Below are 24,226 nucleotides of genomic sequence, written 5' to 3' on the forward strand. Positions count from 1 at the left end.
GAGAAAAAAATAAATTTATACTAAAAGTATCACAAGGCAATAGTCTTTCATTCTCTCATTGCATGCTATAATTTTTTTTCAAAGTTAAAAGTTATTCAAAGTTATAATCTCCCAAAGACCTGGCTGGATATATCTTTCATTATCAGCTCCTGATGCATGGTTTCAGTAAATGAGAGATATACTTAAATCCTTGTCTATTTCATTTTGTGATTTTATCAGTTAAATTTATGCGACTTTTTTCTAAAATGTTTCATTTCCTCATGTTTATAAGAACTTTTACAACAAGATATTTTAGTATAAATTGTCACATTGTATTTTTGTCTTTAAAAATAACTATATCACATTTTAGCAGTGAGACTTGTGGAAAATTAACTCCATGACTAATACTGCATTTGCCCGACAAAGACTGTTAGAATAAATGCCTTATTTTTATAATAGAACTGTTCAAAAACAAAAAGTAATCTTCTTGAAAGTAACTAATGGAATTGTAAGATGATTCATAAGCATACAATTTTTACCAATATTATTTTAAGAAAAGTATTGATAGGCATCAGTTTCAACAAAGTAACTGAATAAATTTATAAGGAATTACAAAAAAAAGACCAATCAAATATAATTAAGTGATCTTGTTATAAGAGTATTCTTAAAACAATGCTAAGTATTAATTTTGAGTGTATCAAATTCTATAATCTGAGCTCTTGTTAGAACAATTCCACCTATCCATTCCTTAAGATTTTTCTGTATAAAGCAATACATGTGTTGTGGTATTTGTAACAGACCTCAAATGCATTACATTGGATTTAGCTCATTGTAAAGTCTTGTCAACATATACTTTTTAATAAAATCAGTTCTGTGAAACCAGTAATTGAATAATTTTGTGCGTTTCAGAGCATATTTTCAGGGTCCATTAGAAAGAAATGAAATTAACATTTATAGTGGATCTAGTATATTCCATGATTTATATTCAGAGTTTTCACATTTCTTACTTTAAATTTCATACATTAAAATTCCTATGGTATGTTTTACTACTCTATTTTCAGGAGTATAAATGGAGAGTCAGAAAGTCGAATTCATTTGCTAAAAGTCACCTAACATGTAAATCTAAGAATAAAACCATGAACTTCTTCATTCATTGGGAAGAGGGCGAACAGGATGGAACTGAGACAATGTAGTTCACTCAATCGGCTTAAAACACTTTACAGACAATGTTATTATCAGTTCAGAAAAAGCAGAAATATTAAATGGGCAATAGTTGTTTAAAAATTAATTTTAGTTAAAATTAATTAAGCAATAATTTCTTTCCTTTTACCTTACACACTAACACACACACGCCTAGTCACATCCACACCTCAGAACTTTCGGGTAAGGTATAAACATTCCATCCTGGCAAATGGTGATTCACATCATTGGTGGTAACGTGCATTGAAGGCTGAATGTGTTTCATCATAATATAGGTTAAAATGATGGGAGTTCTCATTGTTCACCTCCCACTTATGAGCGAGAACGTGGGGAAGAGAACACACTGGGGCCTGTCAGGGGTTGATGAGCAAGGGGAGGGAGAGCATTAGGAAAGATATTTAATGCATGCGGGGCTTAAAACCCAGATTGATGGGTCAATAGAGGCAGCAAACCACGATGGCAAATGTATAACTGTGCAGCAAACCTGCACATTCTGCACACATATCCCGGAACCTAAAGTAAAATTAAAAAGAAAAAAATGATGGAGTGGCCCTCTTCAGCCCAGGGACTGGATTTCCTGTTACCTGAGACTAGCAAGGATGATAAAGTATGTTATGACTATTTCACCCACTGTGTTCTGAACCCAGCCCTGGACTTACAGGGGAAAAGAATAAATTAAGTATTCCCTCCCAGAGATAACTATCTTTTGGTATATCTTCTTAATGTGTGTGTACAAACACAAACACACAGACAATTTGGTTTTCACATATATCATAACATTATGCTTGTAGTGCCAGACCCATTTTCATATAACAGTAAATCACTGATGTTTTTCTATATCATTAAATATCACTCTCTACTGTCATTTTTATTTGCTACATGAAATTCTGTTATATGGATATACCATAATGTAGTTGTTAGTTTTTAATATTGAACAGTTGATTTCTCTTAAAATTTGCAAAGCACTATCACATAAAATGGAATTTTAATCTTTAAATTGGTTGTACTTGCTTTGTCTGCTCTGCTTATCTCGAAAGATACATTTTAAATGACAACATATTTTGAGTAAACGGTTTATGCTTTCAAATCATACAATAGAGTGGATTTGAATTTTTTATCTTCTCACAACAATCTAATTCCCATTCTTAATTTTAGCACCCTACAAGTCATGAAACTATCTTTTATTTACATAGTCATTTTACTCATGGCTGTATGTATTTTTAAACTTACTCTACAATTGCTTTTATTTTTCTTAGTATCTTACATGACAAGTACATTTTTGGAATTATCAATGATATGATTTATTATATGTTTTCATTAATAAGTGTGCATTACAAGAGTAATATGTATACATTGGAACAGTATACCAAAACATTAACCAGCATAGCAGTATATAAGGCTAAATGTGAAATAACCCCTGGCTTAACTAACTCTCCAATTTCACTTTCTGTAAGTAATAGTTGTTTAGACTTTATTAATTCAGATGTTTCAGACATGTCTTATATACACAATAGAATTTCATTCCTTTTTCCTCTTTTGTGGCAGTATATGAGATAACTCAGACAGTTCAGAACTCAGATAACTTCTTCACTTAGGTAAGTGCGCAATCATAAATTTGCTTTTGGGAGAAATTACTCTTTTCTCATGATAAGCAATGCTGTATTGAGCTAGTTTTGTGCAAGATAGCTTAAGGAAAATCTCAAAAGTAACTAGGCTTTCTGGAGAACACAAATTTGTACACATATTTAAAAATTTTGTAATTATTACCTAATTACCTCCAAAATGTAGTTCTGCTTATCACTTCCATAAATGGTAGATGAGAATACAGTTTCACCAGTCATTCATAAAGTTTGAATATGATTGAGCTAAAATATCTATGATCCAGTTGTTGAAATTTTATTTCCTAAATAATACCTGGTAGTGCCAGTCTCCCTTCTTTATTCCTTAAATGTAGGCTTATCAAAACTGAAAGCACCTGATGGTTGAACTAGCCACTTTTTTTCTGGAACCCATTTTTAATTAGAAGTGTGGTTTGTCAGATTATAATATTTGGTAAATATACTCTCAAAAAATAAAGTGTATTTTTCATTTCAAGGAAAACAACTGACAGTAGTTGGCAAAATTTAAACTTTTGAGCAAATATTAGAATTTGGAAATAGTAGAAAACCTTCCTTGATGTAATTGTAAATATCACATTGCAACTAACCTTTGAGAAACTACCATTTGTTGAGTTCTGATTGTTCTTCAAAAAGAAGAGTAGTTGAAAAAAAATAAAAATAGTATTCCAAAACAAGATTATAAAGATTACAAAATAGTGACTTATAGGACAATAACTAGATTGCCGAAATAATAGCAGACATAGACAAAGATTAATAGGAATACAGTAGTGTTACTAAGAACAAACTGAGTCGTTGAAAACACATTTATATTCTAAAATCATGACTGTAGAAAATTCTAGAAAAAATCAGAACACACAAGCAGATATTCTACTAGCCATCAGAACAATGTCATTGCCACATGTCCCATGGCTTCTGGTAAAATTCAATGCTTACTTCTGAGATAATTAAATTGAGTTGAAGTTTAAATGGAATTAAATTGATTTGAAGTTACCTAAAAAGGTTACTAATAATGCTTGTTTTCTCAATTAAATATTTATGCAGGATGAGTTTTTCATTATATACATCAATCAAAGCAACATATCTCAACAGATTGAACAAGGGAGCAGATATGAAAATCCAGCTAACTTCCATGCAGACATACCTGAAATAGGTGTGCAAATATATAAGGCAATACAATTTTTCTCATTTTTTTTTTCTGGACCATGTTAGTATTTTCATTAAAATGTTATTTACATTAACATGGCACGGACTTGTTATTTTTTATCGTAATAAATTACTCACTTTAAAATATTTCTCAATTTTAATTTTGAATGTGACATACACTGGTAGATGGACTCCACATACATCTTTGGGGTCCTCAAAACATCAAGAAACTTTAAGTATATAGAGTCCTGTCAGCAAATGTTTTACAACCACTAGTCTGGGGGAAAAGCATTTCAGTCAAAGAGAACAGCTGGTAAAGGACCTGGAGTAGGAACAGACTTCTCCTATATCAGGTCCTGAGTGAAGGTCAAAATGGCAAGAATGTAACACAGAAGAAGGAAAGAAAATGGCATCAGGGAGTTTAGCCATGGTCAGGTGAGTCAGCTGTAGATTTGTCCACTTGTAAGGCAAAAGTACAATCCACAGATATGGTATTAATTCAGTCTTCATGTCTTGAGTAAATCTTTATTTTGATTAATTACTGTATCATTGGAAAGTAGCTTGCTGTGATTTATTTTGCTCACTTTTTGTTCAGCAGACATTCAGCAATGATTTTGTAGTCTTCAGCATTTGTGCATACTTCTCAGACCATGCAATTTGCTTTATCCAGTAAAATGGTCCGTGGTTTTGCAATTTCCAGTTTGAAAGCTATAACAAATAATTTTTGGCTTTTAGAGTCCATTACATCTATAGTCAACTAGTTAGCTCATTTTTCTTTAAAATCTGAACAATTGGTCTCAAAATGTTGCTATAATTCAGTTGTTACCTTAAAAATATTTAAAATGTTTTGTTGTGTAGGATAAAATAAATCAAATTATTAATATATACAATTTAAAGGTAAATATTATTTTATTATTTATTACTAATATTATAAATATTATTTATTTGTTTTCTTTATATTGCTGTTGCTTATTGAAATTTTCACTTACTTTCTTTGCAGAAGGGTGCTCTTTTCCCATAATTCAGGTAACTCCTTCATATATGAATTTTGTGAAGTGTAGCTATGGGTTAAGAAAAAAGTCTTCTATCTCCCTTTTGGAAGACCATGAATTTTTTATTTTTATTTTTATTTTTTTTTTTTGAGACAGAGTCTCACTGTGTCATCCAGGCTGGAGTGCAGTGACGCAATCTCTGCTCACTGCAACCTCAGCCTTCTGGGTTCAAGCAATTTTCCTGCCTCAGCCTGCCAAGTAGCTGGGACTACAGGTGCCTGCTACCACACCTAACTAATTTTTGTATTTTTAGTAGAAACAGGTTTCGCCATGTTGGACAGGCTGTTCTTGAACTCCTGACCTCAGGTGATCTGCCTGCCTCAGCCTCCCAAATTCCTGGGATTATAGGCATGAGTCACTGCGTCTGGCCTCATTTTTTAAATATAAGAAGAATTTATTATAATTTTTATATTGTCATTGAATATAATGTTAAATTCAAAATAAAAATGTTCAATAAACTTTGAACAAATAAAAATATTATTATAAAACAAGCCTACAAAGATTACAACAGAATGATTTATTGGACAATAACTAGATTGCACAAATAGCAGTAGAGATAAATAAGATAAATAGGAATACATAGTGTTACTGACAACAGAGTTAACCACTGAAAGCACATTTATATTCCAAAATCATGACTACAGAAAATTCTAGAAAAAATAGGAATACATAAGCAGATATTCTACCAGCCATCAGAACAGTAACATCGTCACATGTCACGTGGCTTCTGGAAAACCCCATTGTTCACTTCTGAGATAATTAAAGTGAAAAATACAAATAACATCTTAATATTGTCAGAAAAATAATTTTTTCATTGTGGACTTCCTGAAAGAGTCCCAAGGTTCATGATACACACTTAGCGAATGGTTGCCCTAGACTGTGTTATCATTGGCTGCTTCTCACTTAGGTCTCTGTGTCCTCAGAAAGGCTTTTGAACCACAAAATCTGAAGTAGTCTTAGAGCCTGCTTCAGTTATTCTCTACCATGTTAATATATTATAATTTCTTATCATTTACCACTCTTGGAAATTATATTAATATTTAGTATATTTATGAGTCTTTTATTTTTTAACTTTGGCCCTCATAGTATGTCACTTCCAGGAAGATAAGGACTTGATCTGTCCCTTAGGCTTGACACAAGGTAGGCTCTCCATACATATTTGTTGAAGGAAAATATTCTGGAATATTTTTCGAGAATATTGCTTGTGATTCTTCATTTGTCTATTTTTTCAGATGAATTTTCATATAAATTTTTTATAGCAAAAAAAATATAATCATATTTGAATGCAATCACATTGATTTTGTAGGTTACCTTAGGAGAAGTCGACAACTTTATTATATTGTGTTTTGACACACAAAGGTAGATTGTCTTTGCATTAATCTGTGTATTTGTGAACATCTGGCTTTTAATTGCATCTGAATAATAAATTAATTAACTTTTGAAAACTCCATACTATGCCAGAATCATAATGAAATATGGATACCACTTTAAGTATTAAATAATTTAAAATGGTATTTTTTAATCTTTTCTTCAGGTTCAGATTATTTTATTTTAATCAATGAGCTAACCAAACGTGGAAGATATAATCCTATGATGGCTGATGCTGATAAAGGTTTCAATTTTGTTGTACAGGATAAGCAAGAAAAAATTAGACTTCTTTCTATTTCACATAAAAGCAAGTAAAGAGCAAGAAATATGCCCATAACGGTTACAGTTTTCTTTCAAACTTCAAACTTCAAACCCAGGTGTTTCTCTGGCACGTGCTTTGAAGCTGTCATAGCAGATAAACAAACACCGTATGTGAAGCATGTCTGCCAGATGTTAAGGTCTGATATGCTTTGATTATCATATACATAATAAATATACATAGCCTGAGATTTAATTGAAATTAAAGAGGAAGATGTGTAATATATTATTTCAAATATCAGAATAAAAAGTACATACAAATTGCACTATACTAACTACAAATAGAAAAGTGATGACATCAGACATTCTGCCTTCTTCTGTCTCCGAAGAAGTAATCAGCGAGTGTGTGTGTAATTAGTGAATACATTCTAGCAGTTAAGATTTCTTTACAACATATGTACTGTGTGATCTTAGGCAAGCCACTTAGCCTTAGTTTGTTTATCACTAAAACAAGAATTATCATGTTCCTACCTCATAAAGCTTTCTTTGTGAGCTTAAATGAGTTACTGGATGTGAAATCCTTGAATAATTATTTACATAAGGTAAGCATTCAACAAATGTTAGTTGTTATTACTGTTATAGGGATCCATCATTTTCAGCATGTATGAAAGAGAATAATAAGGATGGTGTTGCATAGTGTAGGACCAACGAATTCCTCGAGATCAGAATCTTTGCTTCTGTGCCTTTCATTGTCTGCTCTGCAGCTATCGCTCTCTATGTATATAAACTCTTTAAACCTCATTTTCCACTTTCAGAAAATAGAATTAATTACTCTTATCATGTGAGTGTTGAATATTTAAAGTTGATACATTAAGCACTTAAAGCTCTGTAAGCATGTAGTGATTTATTTTATGTAAGCTGAAACATACAAATTACGTTTACGTAAATGACATTTAATAACATTAATATTTATAAATACATGCTTGATATTTATACTAATATTTACACTTTAAAGGTATAAAACCAAATAAAAATGACAACTTATCATAAATATTATAAATAAAGTAATGAGGAAGCAGTGAGAAATAAAAGGTTGAGACAGCAGAGAAGGCCTCCCTCTAGGATAAACTAATATTTAAACTGGATACAGAGAGGTGAGAAAGTAGAAGAAAAGCTGTTCAATGCAGAGATTTCAAGACTTTGAATGGGGGCCAGATGGTAAAAGCTTGGTGGTTGAGAGGCATGAAAATTGTGGTTAGACATGTAATGATAATGAGTTGATGGAAGTCATTCAGGACATACTATAGCTATAGATTTTGGATTTTTGTTTAAGTGTTTTAGGATGCTAGTGATTATAAGCAGTAGAGTCACAAGAGGAAGCAGTAAGTCAAAATGGGACACAACAGTATTAGTCTAGGCAAGAAATGAGGATAATGGCTTGGACTAGAGAGGTGACATTAAAGGTGTATATAAGTTAGAATACGCAATTGCATTGTAATCAGGTGTAGGAAAAAATAGGCAAAGCTTCTACTCCACCCTCTGAAGTTTGCTGAAAACGAATTAACAATAGGCAGATTAATAGGAGAAAAAGATACAAACTTGTTAATGTGCAGGGTGGAAAATCACAGGAAAGTGATTACCCAATAACTGAATGAGGTCCAGTTGCTTATACACCTTTCTTCGTAAGTAAAGGAGATGAGAGAAATGTGGCAATTTTGAGAAGTACTGAATTATTTTTAGGGTGAATTAATGGACCCAGTAGGCAGGCATTTTCTTGGAAATGGATCTCTTAAGAAACTTAATGGGACTGACAAGTTACAGGAAGGTCAAGAGCATAACTGCACTATGAACCAAGGTTGTCTTAGTACATAGATAGCCTCCCAGGTAATCTTTCAGTAATGCCCTCTGAAGAACAGATAAAAAGTTAATTTGGGCCTGGTGACCCCTGACTTTAGTTTTTTTCTCTTCCCTGGTGGTTAATCTTTCCTAGTTATTTGATGAGATTTCCAGGGGTGGCAAGTGTCTTAACATACTAACATTTATTTTTGAAAGATGTTTCCTCAGTCAGATAAGGAAATTCCAGAGAGTCCCTCCCTGTGCTTGTAGGGGGAGGTCAGACAGAACTTGAGGCTGTTTTTTAGTTCAGCATGTCAAGACATCATATTTTAAGATATTATTTTCTAAGCCCCAACACAACGAACAAGATAAAAACAAAAATATCCCCTTATAAGTTCTCTGTCTTTGTGTGTGTCCTTCTGAGTTTTGTGTTTACTGTAGATTTATTTATTTATTTATTTATTTTTTACTTTAAGTTCTGGGATAAATATACAGAATGTGCAGATCTGCTACACAGATATACATGTGCCACTGTGGTTTGCTGCACCTATCAACCCATCATCTAGGTTTTAATCCCCGCATGCATTAGGTATTTGTCCTAATGCTCTCTTTCCCCTTGCCCCTCAATCTCCGACACGTGGATTCAGAGAAGGGAACATCACACACAGGGGCCTGTTGATTGATTTTACTTTTAAAACATATTGACTTTTTTGTCTGGGTGTGTGTATGTGTGTGTGTATTCATATGTGTACGTTTGGATTTTTTTTTCCTTTAACTGGCAAGCCATCTTGAGTGGTCATGGACCACTGCTTTTCCCTTTTATGAATTTTTGCTAATTTTTATTTATTCTATTTTTTCATTACATAAATTTGACTTTCTTTTCTGTAATTCAGGTTTTCCCTTAGTTTTTTGTACTATTTTAAAGTTAGTGTCCTTTGATATGTGTAAGTTTTATGATAAAATTTGTACTATGTTTTCAATACATATTTTATTTTCCATTTTTCTATTTATTATTTTATTCTAAAATCAGCTACTTTGTGAAGATATGAGTTCCAGAAAGTAAAGGTGACATCAGAAAAATTATCAAAACCTTTTTAAAGTAGCTATAAGATGATATTTCTTTCCCACTAATTAAGGGCCTAATTAAGAATGTTAAAGATCCTATGCACTGAATTAGTAAATAAGTAATGGTGCAACTCGAATTAAAATCAGTACAAACCTATAAAATCAGTGTAAGACAGCTTAAATTTTTTGATTTGCTCCTTGAAAAAAAAAAACAAGTATTTATTCATTAGTTCCTACATGAATACCCATGAAGACTTAGGTACCATTTTTCACTAGAAAGCAACCCCTGACCTCAAGAAGCACAAATTCTAGTTGGAAAAGATGCAAACAAACATACAGTTATGATAACATGGAGTAATGCAGCTTGGATGTTTTCTCAAAATCTCACATTGAATTGCTATCCCCAGAATTAAAGGTGGGGTCTGGTGGGAGATGTTTGGGTCATGCGGGAGGAACCCTTGTCTTGGTGCTGTCCAGGACACAGTGAGCGAATTCTCGGGAGATCTAGTTGTCTAGAAAATGTGTGGCACCTGCCCACCACTTGCTCTCTGACCGCTACTCCCACCATATGAACTGCTGTTCCCCCTTCTCCTTCCACTGTAAGTAAAAGCTCCCTGAAGCCTTCCCAGAAATGGAACCAATGCAGCACCATGATTCCTGTATAACCTGAAGAACTATGAGCCAATTAAACCTCTTTTATTTGTGAATTACCCATATTCAATTTTTTCTTAATAGCAACACAAGAAAGGCCTAAAACAAGGAAAGTGAAAAAAAAAAAAATACATTGAGATCATAAAGCAGCAGCCTCAGACACAACCCTGTTATTGGAGGTTTCAAAAAAGGAGATGAAGACCAAGATGAAGATTTAGAGTAAAGAATGAGCTGATGTTAGCAAGGGGAAAAATTCCAAACAATTACAGGCAGATGGAGAGTTTTTAAAGGCCCAAGTAAGTGGAGGAGCCTAGGCTTTGGGAAATTGACAGGTTCTCTGTGACAGAATTCATGAATAGAAAGTCTGTAGAGGCATTCAAAGTTAGCAGTAAACTCCTTTTTCTTTGAATTAACTTTATAATGGCTCAGAACACACCATTTTTTCAAGGAGCTAAATTAATCAAAGGTTTATCTACGTGTAAGTAACATGTAAGATTTAAAAAAAAAAAAACTTTTTTTTTGAGATGGAATTTTGCTCTTGTTGCCCAGACTGGAGTGCCGTGGCACGATCTCGGCTCACTGCAAACTCTGCCTCCCAGGGTTCAAGCAATTCTCCTGCCTCAGCCTCCTGAGCAGCTGGGATTACAGGCACCTGCCACCACGCCCAGATAATTTTTGTATTTTTAGAAGAGATGGAGTTTCACTATGTTGGTCAGTCTGGTCTCTAATTCGTGACCTCAAACTATCCACCCGCCTTGGGCTCCCAAAGTGCTGGAATTACAGGCGTGAGCCACCACGCCCAGATGATTAAAAATATTTTTAACTTAACCTATTAACAAATGAATACTTTCCTAAGAGTCCAATAGGCATATCCTCATAAAAATGTAGTTTTAAAGACTTAAGTAATCCTAATGTGTGTTTTTTAGTACCAATGTCCTGTGGCATGTTTTGAAAGTGACATAATGTTGACTCATTAGAAAATAGATTCCACTAAAAACAAATAGACCTCTAACAGCAAAGGTATAAGTATTCATTATTTTAGTGTTGAAAGTTTTGATTCTGAAATGTAATATGTACGTGTCATTCCGAATATCCTTCCTCCGTTATATTTGCAAGGAAATAGGTGAACTTTAGGATTAAGTAGTTAATAAACTTGTAGATGATACACATTTTCCAGGGTTATATGGTTTCACCCAAGCTTCAGAAAGGAATTTCAGAAAATAGCGCTGGGGTTTTAAAATGCAAGTTGTAGTTGAGTTATTCATAAACCACAAAGAAATTTTCATGATAATTATTTCAATATTGAAGACTCTAGTATGCTTTCAAGCTTCTCTTCTGTAGAATAAATATTTTTGGATACTAACCCAAGCCTATTATATTCCAACCCAGGCTGAATTTCTTCTTTTCCACAACAATGGAATTACCTTGATGTCAATAAAAGTCCTTCTAATTTTGCAAGAACAAAAATGGATGATACATTATACTAATTTTGACAACAATTTGTTGGTTGAAATATTTCTATTTTTTTAAAGCTATGCTTTTTGGTTTCTCTAGTTAGAGTTGGCCATAATTCAGATTTTGAAAGAAGTCAGTGATTTCCAAAGTTGTTTGTTGATCAAAATCATCCAAATAACTCTAGAAAATATAGATACCCAGGAGATTTTCCTTGGAGATCATGATTACATATGCATTACCAAGGAATCTACATTTTTGACAAGCATTGAAAGTGGCTAGAATAATCAAGTAGTGTAGGTAAGTTATCTTCATCCTTCTATTTCTATCTCTCTGTGTAGTAGAAGATTCTGTTACCCTAAGTTTGGAGGTCTAAGGCCAATAAGGAACAAAGAACTTCCAACTTCACACTATTGAAATGATCTTCTCTTGAGGGCCTTAGATTCCACGTCCTTGATTTCTTATGATTTTCGACACCAATTAAAGAACCCCCCTCATAACATTCTGTGCATTTTCAGTTGTCTTTTGGAGACAGTGTTTTTGCCTTATTATTGTTTTTTTTTTTTAAATAAAAACAAAATATGTGACTAAAATGGATGAAATTCAGAGTTAAACAGAAAATTCTCACAGGGGATGCAGAGATGAATTCAGTGTGGGTTGACTCTTGCTTACCTATTCTGTCCATTTACAATAAAAATATAAGAAAAGAAGATGTCAAAAGATTCAGGGTCCTCAACGATATTTCTATTGTTCAGACATGGCCTCAGAAAAGACTGAAGGCTGGCTACCCACAGAGTATCGGGTTGGTGCAAAAGTAATTGCATTTTTTATCATTTCAGTGGAGGTTTTTTGTCATTTCAGTGACAAAAACCACATTTACTTTTGCATCAACCCAATAATTATTCATTTTATGTTGGTTGAAAATTAATAAACTATATTCAGGCATACAAAGAAAATTAGCATATTTATGTTTCATGTTTTATTTGTTCTCTCTTCTTTCAACACTGGATGGTAGGAAAGTTGAACTTATAATTGGCATTTTGTTCATTTTTAATTAAACAGTCTCTTTAATTTATAAAGTCACTTTAATCTTTTGGGTTTTAACAACCTCATCATGATCTTCTATGAGATGGAATCTGTGTGTGGGGAAGTTTAGCTTATCCTCCCTGTATAGAGGGCTAGAGTAAGAAGTGGCTACAGGCCGGGCGCGGTGGCTCAAGCCTGTAATCCCAGCACTTTGGGAGGCCGAGACGGACTGATCACGAGGTCAGGAGATCGAGACCATCCTGGCTAACACGGTGAAACCCCGTCTCTACTAAAAATACAAAAAAACTAGCCGGGCGAGGTGGCGGGCGCCTGTAGTCCCAGCTACTCGGGAGGCTGAGGCAGGAGAATGGCGTAAACCCGGGAGGAGGAGCTTGCAGTGAGCTGAGATCTGGCCACTGCACTCCAGCCCGGGCGACAGAGCGAGCTCCGCCTCAAAAAAAAAAAAAAAAAAAAAAAAAAAGAAGTGGCTACAGGGAACTGTGTGGTAGTTCTTTTGTTCCTCTTTTGTCATTATTGATTTACTTCTGCATCTGCAGATTGCAACTCATGAGCTTGCACCCTCGTGTTTTAGATCAATCATGAACTCATCAATGTGGTTCTATGACTCCCGTCCGACCCCTGTGATGGCTCTGTGTCCCCACCCAAATCATTTTGAGTTATAATTTCCATAATCCCCATAATCCCCATGTGTCAAGGGAGAGACCAGATGGAGGTATTGGATCATGGGGGCAGCTTCACCCTTGCTGTCCTCGTTATAGTGAGTGAGTTCTCACGAGATCTGATGGTTTTGTAAGGGCTCTTCCCCCTTTGCTCGGCAGTTCTCCTTCCTGCTGTCTTGTGAAGAAGGTACGTTACTTCCCCTTCACCTTCTGCCATAATTTTAAGTTGCCTGAGGCCTCCCCAGCCATGCTGAACCATGAGTCAATTAAACCTCTTTCCTTTATAAATGACCCAATCTTGGGCAGTTCTTTATAGCAGTATAAAAACAGACTAAGACACCCTGCTTGGGTGGTTGACTCTGCAGTAACAGAACCAAGCACAGAGTGCAGAGAGCATAGTGAGGGAAGGAGACAACGGACCTAGGTGAGTTCCTGTATTAGTTTATATTGCTCCTACAATAAATTGCCAAAAATGTAGTGACTTAAAACAACACAAATTTATTATCTTATAATTCTTTAGTTTAGAAGCCCAAAATGAGTTTCACTGGGTTAAAAGCAAAGTGTCAGCAGGACTGCATTATTTCTGGAGTAGCTAAGAGAGAATCCCTTTTGTTGCCTTTTCTAGATTCTAAAGGCCACCAATACTTTGGCTCTTAAATTCACCATCTTCAAAGACAGCAATGGCCACTTGAGTCTTCCTTGCATCATTATCACTCTGACATTTCCTCTTCTGTCTCCTTCTTCTATGTTTAAAGCTGCTCTGATTACATTAGACCCACTCAGATGATGCAGAACGATCTCCTTATCTTAAGGTCAGATGAGTAGAACCCTTAATTTTTCAGCTACCTAAATCCATTATTGCCATATAATGTAACATATTCATAAGTTCTGATAATTAAAATGTGGCCACCTTTGAGAAGCTGTTACTTTACTTAGGAGAGTTTCCAAAACATTTTGTGAAATTACAGGTTCACTTAAATAAAATCTGTAAAAACATTTCATTAGAAGAAACTCTGTTATTTAGATCTCTGACTTCTAATATGTTTGATAACTTAAAAAACAAATTATAGCCACACTGCGTGAGATCTCCTAATACATACTCTAACATTAGAGAATTCGACTTTCTGTTTTTATGTTTTTCATATCCAATTAGGAAGGTGAGTTGAGATGTGACCTTCGATGAAGTAATTGAGCTGTTATATCTCCATATTGTTAATGTAGTATTCTTTTGGAAGCCAAGGGAAATAAAATTATAGTGGACTTATTCTGGGTCTGGGTAACATCCTTTCTGGGAATAGACTTTGGATTAACCTAAAAAATACACTGGGAATTTTGCTTGTGGGTATGTGGATTGTTTTTCCCAGAAATGACGCTGCACACTAGACTGGGCAAACAGAAGAGGGAGGGCGTGAGTGCTGGCAAGTCTGGATTTGGTTCTGTGATCATGACTCAGAGTGGAATCTCAAAATAAATTATAATCTTATTTCGCCACTTTGGGAAAAGGAAAAAGACAAGTACCTGAGTAGAAAAACACACTGCAGTTGTGCTGGATCGTGGATCACAACCATTGAAAACACTTTCCCAAATTTCTAATATCACTTTGGCCATGAATGGTATTGGGATTCATATTTATCTTATCTCCCTCCTTTCTCTGCCTTCTTATCAATCCTATTTCCCTTCATTGTTCCTGTGATCACTTGTGGCACCTGCCATTGTACTATGAATATATATGTGTTCAGTACGTATGCTCTCCCCACAAACAGGGACTGAACAGAACAAGAAAGTACAAAAGCAGGGGGTGTCTCATGATTTTTAGATTCACTACCTCATACTTTATAATCCTTTATATATAATTGTTTCTGACATCCACTGTGGCCTAAACTATATGGTTAGAGTATACATTTTGAACATTAACTAGAAAAAGTTCAAAAGGAAGTCAACTATGTATTCTTAAATATAGTTAATACAGGGCTTAACTTGAATACCATTCCTCCCTTCCTCAATTCCAAGTATTACTTTATTTTAAAGAATATTTTAAAGTGTAGAAAGGAAAAAAATAACACTGGGAAAGAGATAAGTTAATGAATAAATTTTAATTCCAATATCTCCCTCTCCCACCAAATCAAAAGTCTTCCTGAATGAGGTGGTGAAAGTTGTCCATGATATTACTTTTTTAATAGGCTATGACTCTAAAGTGCCAAGTGATTCATGACAGAGAACATTCTTGTATGTATATTGTTTCACTTGATCCTTATTAAAACCCAGAGAAATACAAATCAGTCTATATTAAGTATTAGGAAAGTCAGGCCTCAGGCACAGGAGTGTAGCCTCCAAGATTCTGTGACTTTTCAGTTCTATCAGCCTTGAAATAGATAATATTTTCTATGCCCTCAAGTGGTGGTTTTCCCACCAGCCTTTTCCAACCCACCCTGCCCCAAACTCAACTCAGAGTCTTCCCTCATGCTTCGTTCACTTAAACCCTTGGACTTTGCACTCAGTATGCTGCCTACCAGTTTCAGTTATTTTTTTGTTTCTGTCATAGCCCCTATCACAATTTACCTTTTATTTACTTTTTTGATTACTTTTCTTACATATATGTATGTGTGTGCATGTGTCCATCATTAGAATGGGCCCATGCCTGTTATTCATGGTGTTGTCACTATGGTACTTTTAGTATCTAACACAACATTCTGCACAGGGTAGGAATTCAAATATTTGTTAAATGAGTCAATGCACAAATGAAGATCCTGGTTTAATCTAGTCATTGTTCAAGTTTTATACACACCAAAGGATTCTGAGTTCTATTAAGTGCCTCTTGAATATTCTGTAAGAATTATACCAAAATGGGGGTAGTGCAGAGATAAACAATGTCTTTGAAGAAATTGGGAGACACCAGGATTTCCCCCACATTTTTCAAGCCATATCACGCAAGCATTTGAGTGTGATTCTTTTATATCACAGTAAGCTCTTAAAACTCCTCTTTCTCAACCAATTTTTGTTTAAAAAATATTCACATTCTGGATCCCACAGATTTAACAGCCTGTCTTTGCCAATTTAACATGTATTATTAACACTAAAGTTGAGTGTAAATGATAACAATAAAGGACTTGAGGGCAAGCAGTATTATTGGTTCTTTCACTAACCTGGTATTTTTTTCTTTCTTTTTCTGGGCAGTCATTTAACCTCTTTCATCTTCACAATCTTTAACATTTTTAGAAAGTTACTGAAGTGTAATTATGTAAAAAATAACCACAAAAATAATAGCAAGCATATAAAATGACATTAAAATCCCCTGGTGTGTCTGGAATCATCCTGTGTTCTGGGAACACGACTAGAAAGGAAGGGTTTCTACTTTTAAGGAGCTTATGTACTTGGGAGAAGAAAGGTAATAAAAAAGTAAATAATATAATTTGAATGTAATTGAACCTATAAAAATAACAAGATCAAATAAGTGTACTTTATTTTATTATACCGCTAATTTAAGAAATATTTTGAATTAGCCATATGTAGCAAAATGTTCATATGCTTTGATCCAGAAATCCCACTATATAGATAAAATATTAAGTGATTCAAAACCAGGAGGATATATGTTTCAACACTATATAATAACAGAAACAAAAAAAATTATAAAATAGAGGATGAATAACACAGATAAGTGACCATATAGTTAATTCAAACAGTAAAATATACATTATTAAAATTGTATGGTATTATATAATAAAGTGGAAACAATACTGTTCAAGGAATATAAATCAGCAAACATGTAATACAAAATTTCATAATTTCTATCTGCAGTGATATAACAATGTACACTTGGATTGCAATACACACCAAACAATGAAGCAAAAGAAATTTTAATTAAATCTTTGAATTAATTATCTCCTTGAGCTAATGACTTCCTTTTGCTTTTATTTAGTATTATAATTTTGTACAACTCTATAAATAAATAATTCCTGATGCAGATATGGGGTTTGTTCTTTTATGTGCCCCCTTTTAAAATTATGATTTAATTCTCTCATCTTATTAATGTATTCTTACTCCAACCAAAAATGACATAAAATATTTACTTGTTAAACTTATCTGGGCATTTTTGATGAAACCTTGAAATCTTTTCATTTAATCTTTACACTGGTAGTTATGGTAATTTTCTTAGATGAAATTATACTTTCTGATTTGAGAAAAGAAAAATTATAAATCAAAATTATACATCCTATGAATGCCATCACATTTTTATATAGTATGATAAACATTACGATTTATTTTGTCAAGTACTTCTCTCCTCATCCATATACCGACGTTTATTTTAAAGAACATTATCTGATTACTTGGAAATCATTACCTCACTTAAAAACAACACTATTTTAAAACAAATACACAGTCCAATGACCAAAGAAGACTTCGGACATTATACCTAGGGTAAACATAAGCAAACCTCAAACAAGACATGGCCCAGTTTGCAAAAAGAAATATTTGAGGTGACTGTTTTTAAACTTCATTGACTCTAAATTTCCATTTCACCAGTAATGACACTTCATAGTTCCTAAGCTCACCAAGACACACAACCCAGTAACTGTGAAGTGACTCTCCTTCATTTCACTAGCTGAAAACAATGTGGTGTTCTACCACAACTGTAGTTTTTTGGGTCCAGAACTGAACCAGAGAATTTCATTTGGTTTTCTAATTTGGTCTAGCTGTTGAAATAGATCTCTCTCTTTTCTTTCTTTTCTTGTTTTCTTTTCTTTTCCTTTCTTTTCTTTTTTCCTTCTTTCCTTCCTTCCTTCCTTCCTTCCTTCCTTCCTCCCTCCCTCCCTTCTTTCCTTCCTCCCTCCCTCTTTCCCTTCTTTCCTTCCTCCCTCCCTCCCTCCCTCCCTCCCTCCCTCCCTCCCTCCCTCCCTCCCTCCCTTCCTTCCTTCCTTCCTTCCTTCCTTCCTTCCTTCCTTCCTTCCTTCCTTCCTTCCTTCCTTCCTTCCTTCCTTCCTTCTTTCCTTCCCTACCTTTCCTTCCTTCTACCTCCTTACCCCTGTTTTTTTCTTTCTCTTTCCTGGAAACATTCTTTGGATGCTCATAGCAAAATGGAAGTAATCTTATTGAAAACATAAGTTTTCATTATCAAAATTGCTAGTAGCACACCGGTTTTACAGTGCAGATATCTGTGGATACTTACAAGAAGTCATGACGACTATACTAAATGTGGTAGTGCTGTGTCTCCTTGAGCTTTCCCTGCTCCCCTCTAGTATCCAAGTTACTCCTTCAGGTTCCTCTTGCACTCTGGCAGAACTCAAGTAACAAAACATCCCTTTTAATTTGACCTTCCTTGCCCCCCGCCACCATCACTCCAAATTAAGGAAAAGGAGGTAGATAAAAGCAAACATAAAATAAAAGCATAGTTTTGAATAATAGATCCATACCTTTTGAATAATTGTTTCGAAAGTGATAGACTAATCAAATACTCTCCTTTGTTTAAACATTCATTTATTCAATTAGCTCATTCAGTCAATGCAGAATGCCCAACTGTGTGTCTGGAATCATCCTGTGTTCTGGGAACACAACTAGAAAGGAAGGGTCTCTGCTTTTAAGGAGTTTATGTACTTGGAAGAAGAAAAGTAATAAACAAGTAAATAATATAATTTCTTAAAATAACATGTGTTATGAAAAATAAATAGAATAGGAGATTGAAAGTGATTAGAGTATATGTTGTTTTATATTAGTATAACTGGGAGCCAGGGAAGTGACATGTGACCCCAGATCTGGAATTATCTCAGGCAGAGAGAAGAGCTAATATAAATATCCTGAAGTAGATAAGGCTTGTCATGTCAGTGGTAAAAGTGAAGTGCAGAGAGTTGGGCAAAGAAGTAATCCTGTACAGCCTCACCATTTGTGTTGTTGTCCAAATATAATGGGAAGTTCCTGAATGGTTTAATCATGGAGTGATGTGATTCAATCTATGTTTTATAAAGGAACTGACACTGCTGAGTGAAGCAGTTGGGAAGAGAGAGAGAGAGAGAGAGACAGAGTAGAATGGAAGCAGAAAAATCCCTTTGAGTATTTCCCAGCCCAGGGGAGCAATTGCAGTGTTGAATTGGGTAGCAGCAGGAGAGATGATCAAAAAACAATATTGAGGACATGTTTTGGATGGTACACTGATAGTACTTGTTGATGGATTATTAAAATACTTCCTAGATTTTCAATGAATGAATAAATGCTGCTATATTATATAGGTAAGTAAGAACTTGTTCATTTTTACAACCCGGAAGTTGTAAAAATCATATGTTCTCCTGGAAGAAAAAGATAAGCATAATAATGCCAACTAGTAGCAAACACATTGGAATCCAGGTACACTACTAGTATTTAAAAATTGATGAGAAGGCTGGGCACGGTGGCTCACGCCTGTAATCCCAGCACTTTGGGAGGCCAAGGCGGGAGGATCACGAGGTCAGGAGATAAAGACCATCCTGGCTAACACGGTGAAACCCCGTCTCTACTAAAAATACAAAAAACTAGCCGGGCGTGGTGGCGGGCGCCTGTAGTCCCAGCTACTCGGGAGGCTGAGGCAGGAGAATGGCGTGAACCCGGGAGGCGGAGCTTGCAGTGAGCTGAGATCCAGCCACTGCACTCCAGCCTGGGCGACAGAGCGAAACTCTGTCTCAAAAAAAAAAAAAAAAAAAATTGATGAGAAAAAAATTATACCTCTTGTTTAACATTGAGGGTGTCCACAATCAGTGTATTAAGCTGTTCCCTGGTGACTTGAAAAGATGTTCTCCACTCACATTTTTATTATTCCTTTTTTTCACTCATTTAACAAATATTTATTCACTACCTACTATGATCCAAGTCCCAAGGAAGTAACATAAAGAAGCACATAGGAAGAGTCAATTTTTTTTCTGTTAAAATTCTGACAATATTGCTTCATTTTCTTCTGAGGTTTAGCTCTGTGGAGAAGTCTGAAGGAACTATCATTGTTTTGTTTTTCATTTGTACAGAGTATGTTTCATTCATGTTTGTCCCCATTTATATTTGTATGACTTTTTAAAGTGATACTTATGTTCATTTTTTAAATTCAAATACTTTACCAGGTTTTATTAATTTTTTAATGCTTCACTGGCCCACTTTTAGCCTGAACATTCAAACTTTCAAATCAGAAAATGTTTTTTTTTTTTTTCCCCTGCGTTGTCTTTGATTACCCTTCTGTGCTATTTAGTTTCTTTTTAAAGATCACCAATTAGCCATAAGGTAGACTTCTCTTTTCACATTTTCTTTTCATCACATTAGATTCTTTCATTTTTTGTGTCTTTTCTTGGGCCTCCTAGGAGATAACTAATATCAGAAATGTTGCCCATTTGAATTTCTGTAGTGTTTATTCACCTCTGTACTGTTTCTGAAGCTAAACATTTTTTATTCTCATCTCATATTTCATTTATTTTAACTCTGCCTACCATCCAATTTTCTATTTTTTCTATCTCAATATCTTTTATTTCATACATCCAATTTATTTGGCATTAACTTAGAGTAGAAGATAGAGCTGTCAACATTTGTTTCCTAAAAAATGATTTTCAAAAGAGGTCTTTCTTTCCACAACTTCAGTGTTTCTCTTTATGTTACATAATCTTTTCGTAAGGTTGTAACTATTTTGAAAATGTTTTCTCATCTTTGAGTGATTTCTATCCAGTCTGGCATTTTGCCCATAAACAAAAGTTTCAGGTTCTATTTGACATCCTTTTCTTTCTTCCAGCTTTTAAAGAATAATCCTTTTAGATATTAAGTTGGAAAATGAAGTGGTGAGCAACATTTTGTGTTTTTACAAGGGTTTTCTTTTGAATGTGAATCTACTGAGCTAACAGGAAGTTTCTGATTCCATTACCTGGTCATCTTATCTTGCCAGACACATTAAAAAATGAAATTTAACAAATAACTTAGAGACTCAAGAGTCTATCTGGCGCTTTCAGGAAACATGAAAACAAAAGCCTATGTAAGATATTCTTAAAATGAATTGCCTCTCTATTTCCAACTTCATATTGTTAAATATGAAATACTATCTTCTATGCAATTTTGCATGAACTTCTTGAAGTTCTGATCCCAAAATTAGTGCCAAAAAATAGTTTAATAGAGGCACAATTTAGGGATTTTAAAAGCTTTTGTTACCTTAGAAATTAACTTTAGATAAGTAGTGTTCTTGGTCTCCTCATTTTGGCCAGCAAAGGATCAATATTTGAGCAGTAAGATAATACAGTGGGAAGTATGCATGGAAGACTCTTTAATTCTATTCCATGACTCCCCCATTTCATGAAAATTATTTTATGGCATCCCCAATTCTTTTTTATACCTGAGTTTGGTTAAGGGAATTCTTCCTGGAGTCTGGCAGGACATTATTCAATAATGTAGTTCATTGTGTTGCTGAAAACATGCAACTTCTGGTAAATAACACACCAAAAGTTTTCTCTGGAGCGCAGCTCCTCATCAGGGATTTCATTTTCTAGCCCTGACTATCACAAAAGGAGGTGCCATGATTAATACTCACTAGTGTAATGTGAGTGGAAGTGATGGCTGGCATTTCTAGATGGAGGTGTATGTGAGATGGGGATTCATTTTTCACACGCCTATCTGCCATTTGCCAGCTGAATGCCAGGATACCAACAACTCAGGGAAGGTGGAGCCACAAGACAGAGGGAGTCTGGACCCTAGCATCAGCACAGGAAGGCAAGTTGCATATCAATGAATATCCATACTGGACTGTTTATGAGCAAGAAATTAGCTTTTATTGTATTAAATCGCCAGGGGGTAGAATTTTCCCCCTAAAACATCTACTGTCATCTTATAACTAGAACTAGTTTGTGTTTAGTTTCTTATTAAGAAGGTGGAAAAAATCAAATTAGTTGTTTCTAACTTTCCAGTGTTTCTCAAAAATAATTCAAAATGAGATGCTATAAGTAACTAGATGTCCTTCAGTTTCCCCACTATTTTGAGTTGCCTTTTCCTTCAACACACAAGAAACATAAATTGAGTACCTCATCCTGCATGATGGGGAAATTATTGGGGAATTTCCTATGTGTTTATAAAAAACCACATGAGATGGAATTTCAAGAAATACTTCATGTTGCCTGCACCTTACACCCTGAACTTCTTCATAAATCTCTTTTGGTCTTTTTGTAATAATGAGTCAATACCAAAGGATGAATTTCTTAGGGCCATCCTACACTTTACACTCACCCTTCTCTTCAGTCCACAAAGCACAGACACTATTTGAATTTAGATATTAGGGAAACTATAACATGTAATAGGAAAATTTAACACAGATGCCATGTATCACGACTTATACAGCCCGCTAGATATGTCCCTTCACAGGTGTTCCCTCCTGGCTGTCTCTATCTTTACCACCTCTACTTTTGCCATGTTGCCCATGTTGCTGGAGACAGATCTCACACGCAGCACTAACATTTCCCATGTCTTGTCTTTTCTTATTTAAATCAATATACCATAACCTGAATACACGCGATGAGTTATGACAGATGTATATACTTGTGAAACTAACGCTTTGTATAGAACCTTACCATCATCACCTAAACTTTTTACTTTCCCCTTTGCAGTTCATATCTCCCCTCGCCCTCCTTTTTTACTAAGTACTATTCCATTTTATGAATAAACTACTTTATAAAATAATTTTTTTCATCTGTGAATGGACACTTGAGTTGTTTCTAGTTTTTGGTTATTGCAAATAAAACTGCTATGAAGATTTATGTCCAAGTCATCTTAGTATGGACATGTGTTGTCTATGAAAAATACTTTTAAATGGAATAGTTGGGTCATATGGTAGATGTATGTTTAACTTATAGTAATTATCAAAAATAATGTTTTAAGTGCTTATAATGTTATACCTTGTCACCAGCAATATATGAGAGTTCCAGTTCCTCCACATTATTTTCAAGGCTTGGTATTAGGAGTTTTAAATTGTAACCATTTTCATAGGTACAGAGTAATATCCTATGATGGTTTTAATTAACATTTCCCTGATGACTATTGATATTGATTTTATATGCTTTTTGAATATTTATTATTTATATATTTTCATTTTTAAGTTTTGTTTATAATTTTTGTAGGTATATAGTAGGTGTATATATTTATGGGGTACATGAGATGTTTTGATATAGTCATCCCTGTGAAATAAACACCTCATGAAGAATGGGGCATCCATCCCCTCAAGCATTTATCCATGAAGTTACAAACAATTTTATTATACTCTGTAAGTTATTTTAAAATTTGCAGTTATTATTGACTATAGTCACCCTGTTGTGCTATCATATAGTAGTGTTTATTCATTCTTGCTATTTGGTTTTAACCATCCCTACCTGCTTCCCAGCCCTCCACTGACCTTCCCAGCCTCTCATAATCATCCTTGTACTCTCTATGTCCATGGGTTCAATTGTTTTGATTTTTAGATCCCACATGTAAGTGAGAACATGCAATGCTTGTCTTTCTGTGCCTGGTTTATTTCACTTAACATAATGATCTCCAGTTCCATCTATGTTGTTGCAAATGACTGGATCTCATTATTTTTTTATGGCTGAATAGTACTCCATTGTGTGTATATACCACATTTTCTTTATCCACTGATCTGTTGATACACATCTAGGTTGCTTCTAAATCTCAACTACTGTAAGCAGTGCTGCAACAAACGTAGGAGTGCAGAACTCTCCTTTATATACCGAGTGTAAACCCAGCAGTGGGATTGCTGAATCATGTGGTAGCTAAATTGAAAATTTGTATATTCTCTTTCATGAAGTGGCTATTCAAAAATTTGCTCATTTTCTGAAAGCTGTTTGCTTGATCTTATTAAAGTCTGAAATTGTGGAGACACACATACACACATAAACACATACACATAGACACTCTGGATAGAAATCCT

This window comes from Rhinopithecus roxellana, chromosome 10 (assembly GCF_007565055.1).
Source record: "Rhinopithecus roxellana isolate Shanxi Qingling chromosome 10, ASM756505v1, whole genome shotgun sequence".
Classification (NCBI taxonomy): Eukaryota; Metazoa; Chordata; class Mammalia; order Primates; family Cercopithecidae; genus Rhinopithecus; species Rhinopithecus roxellana.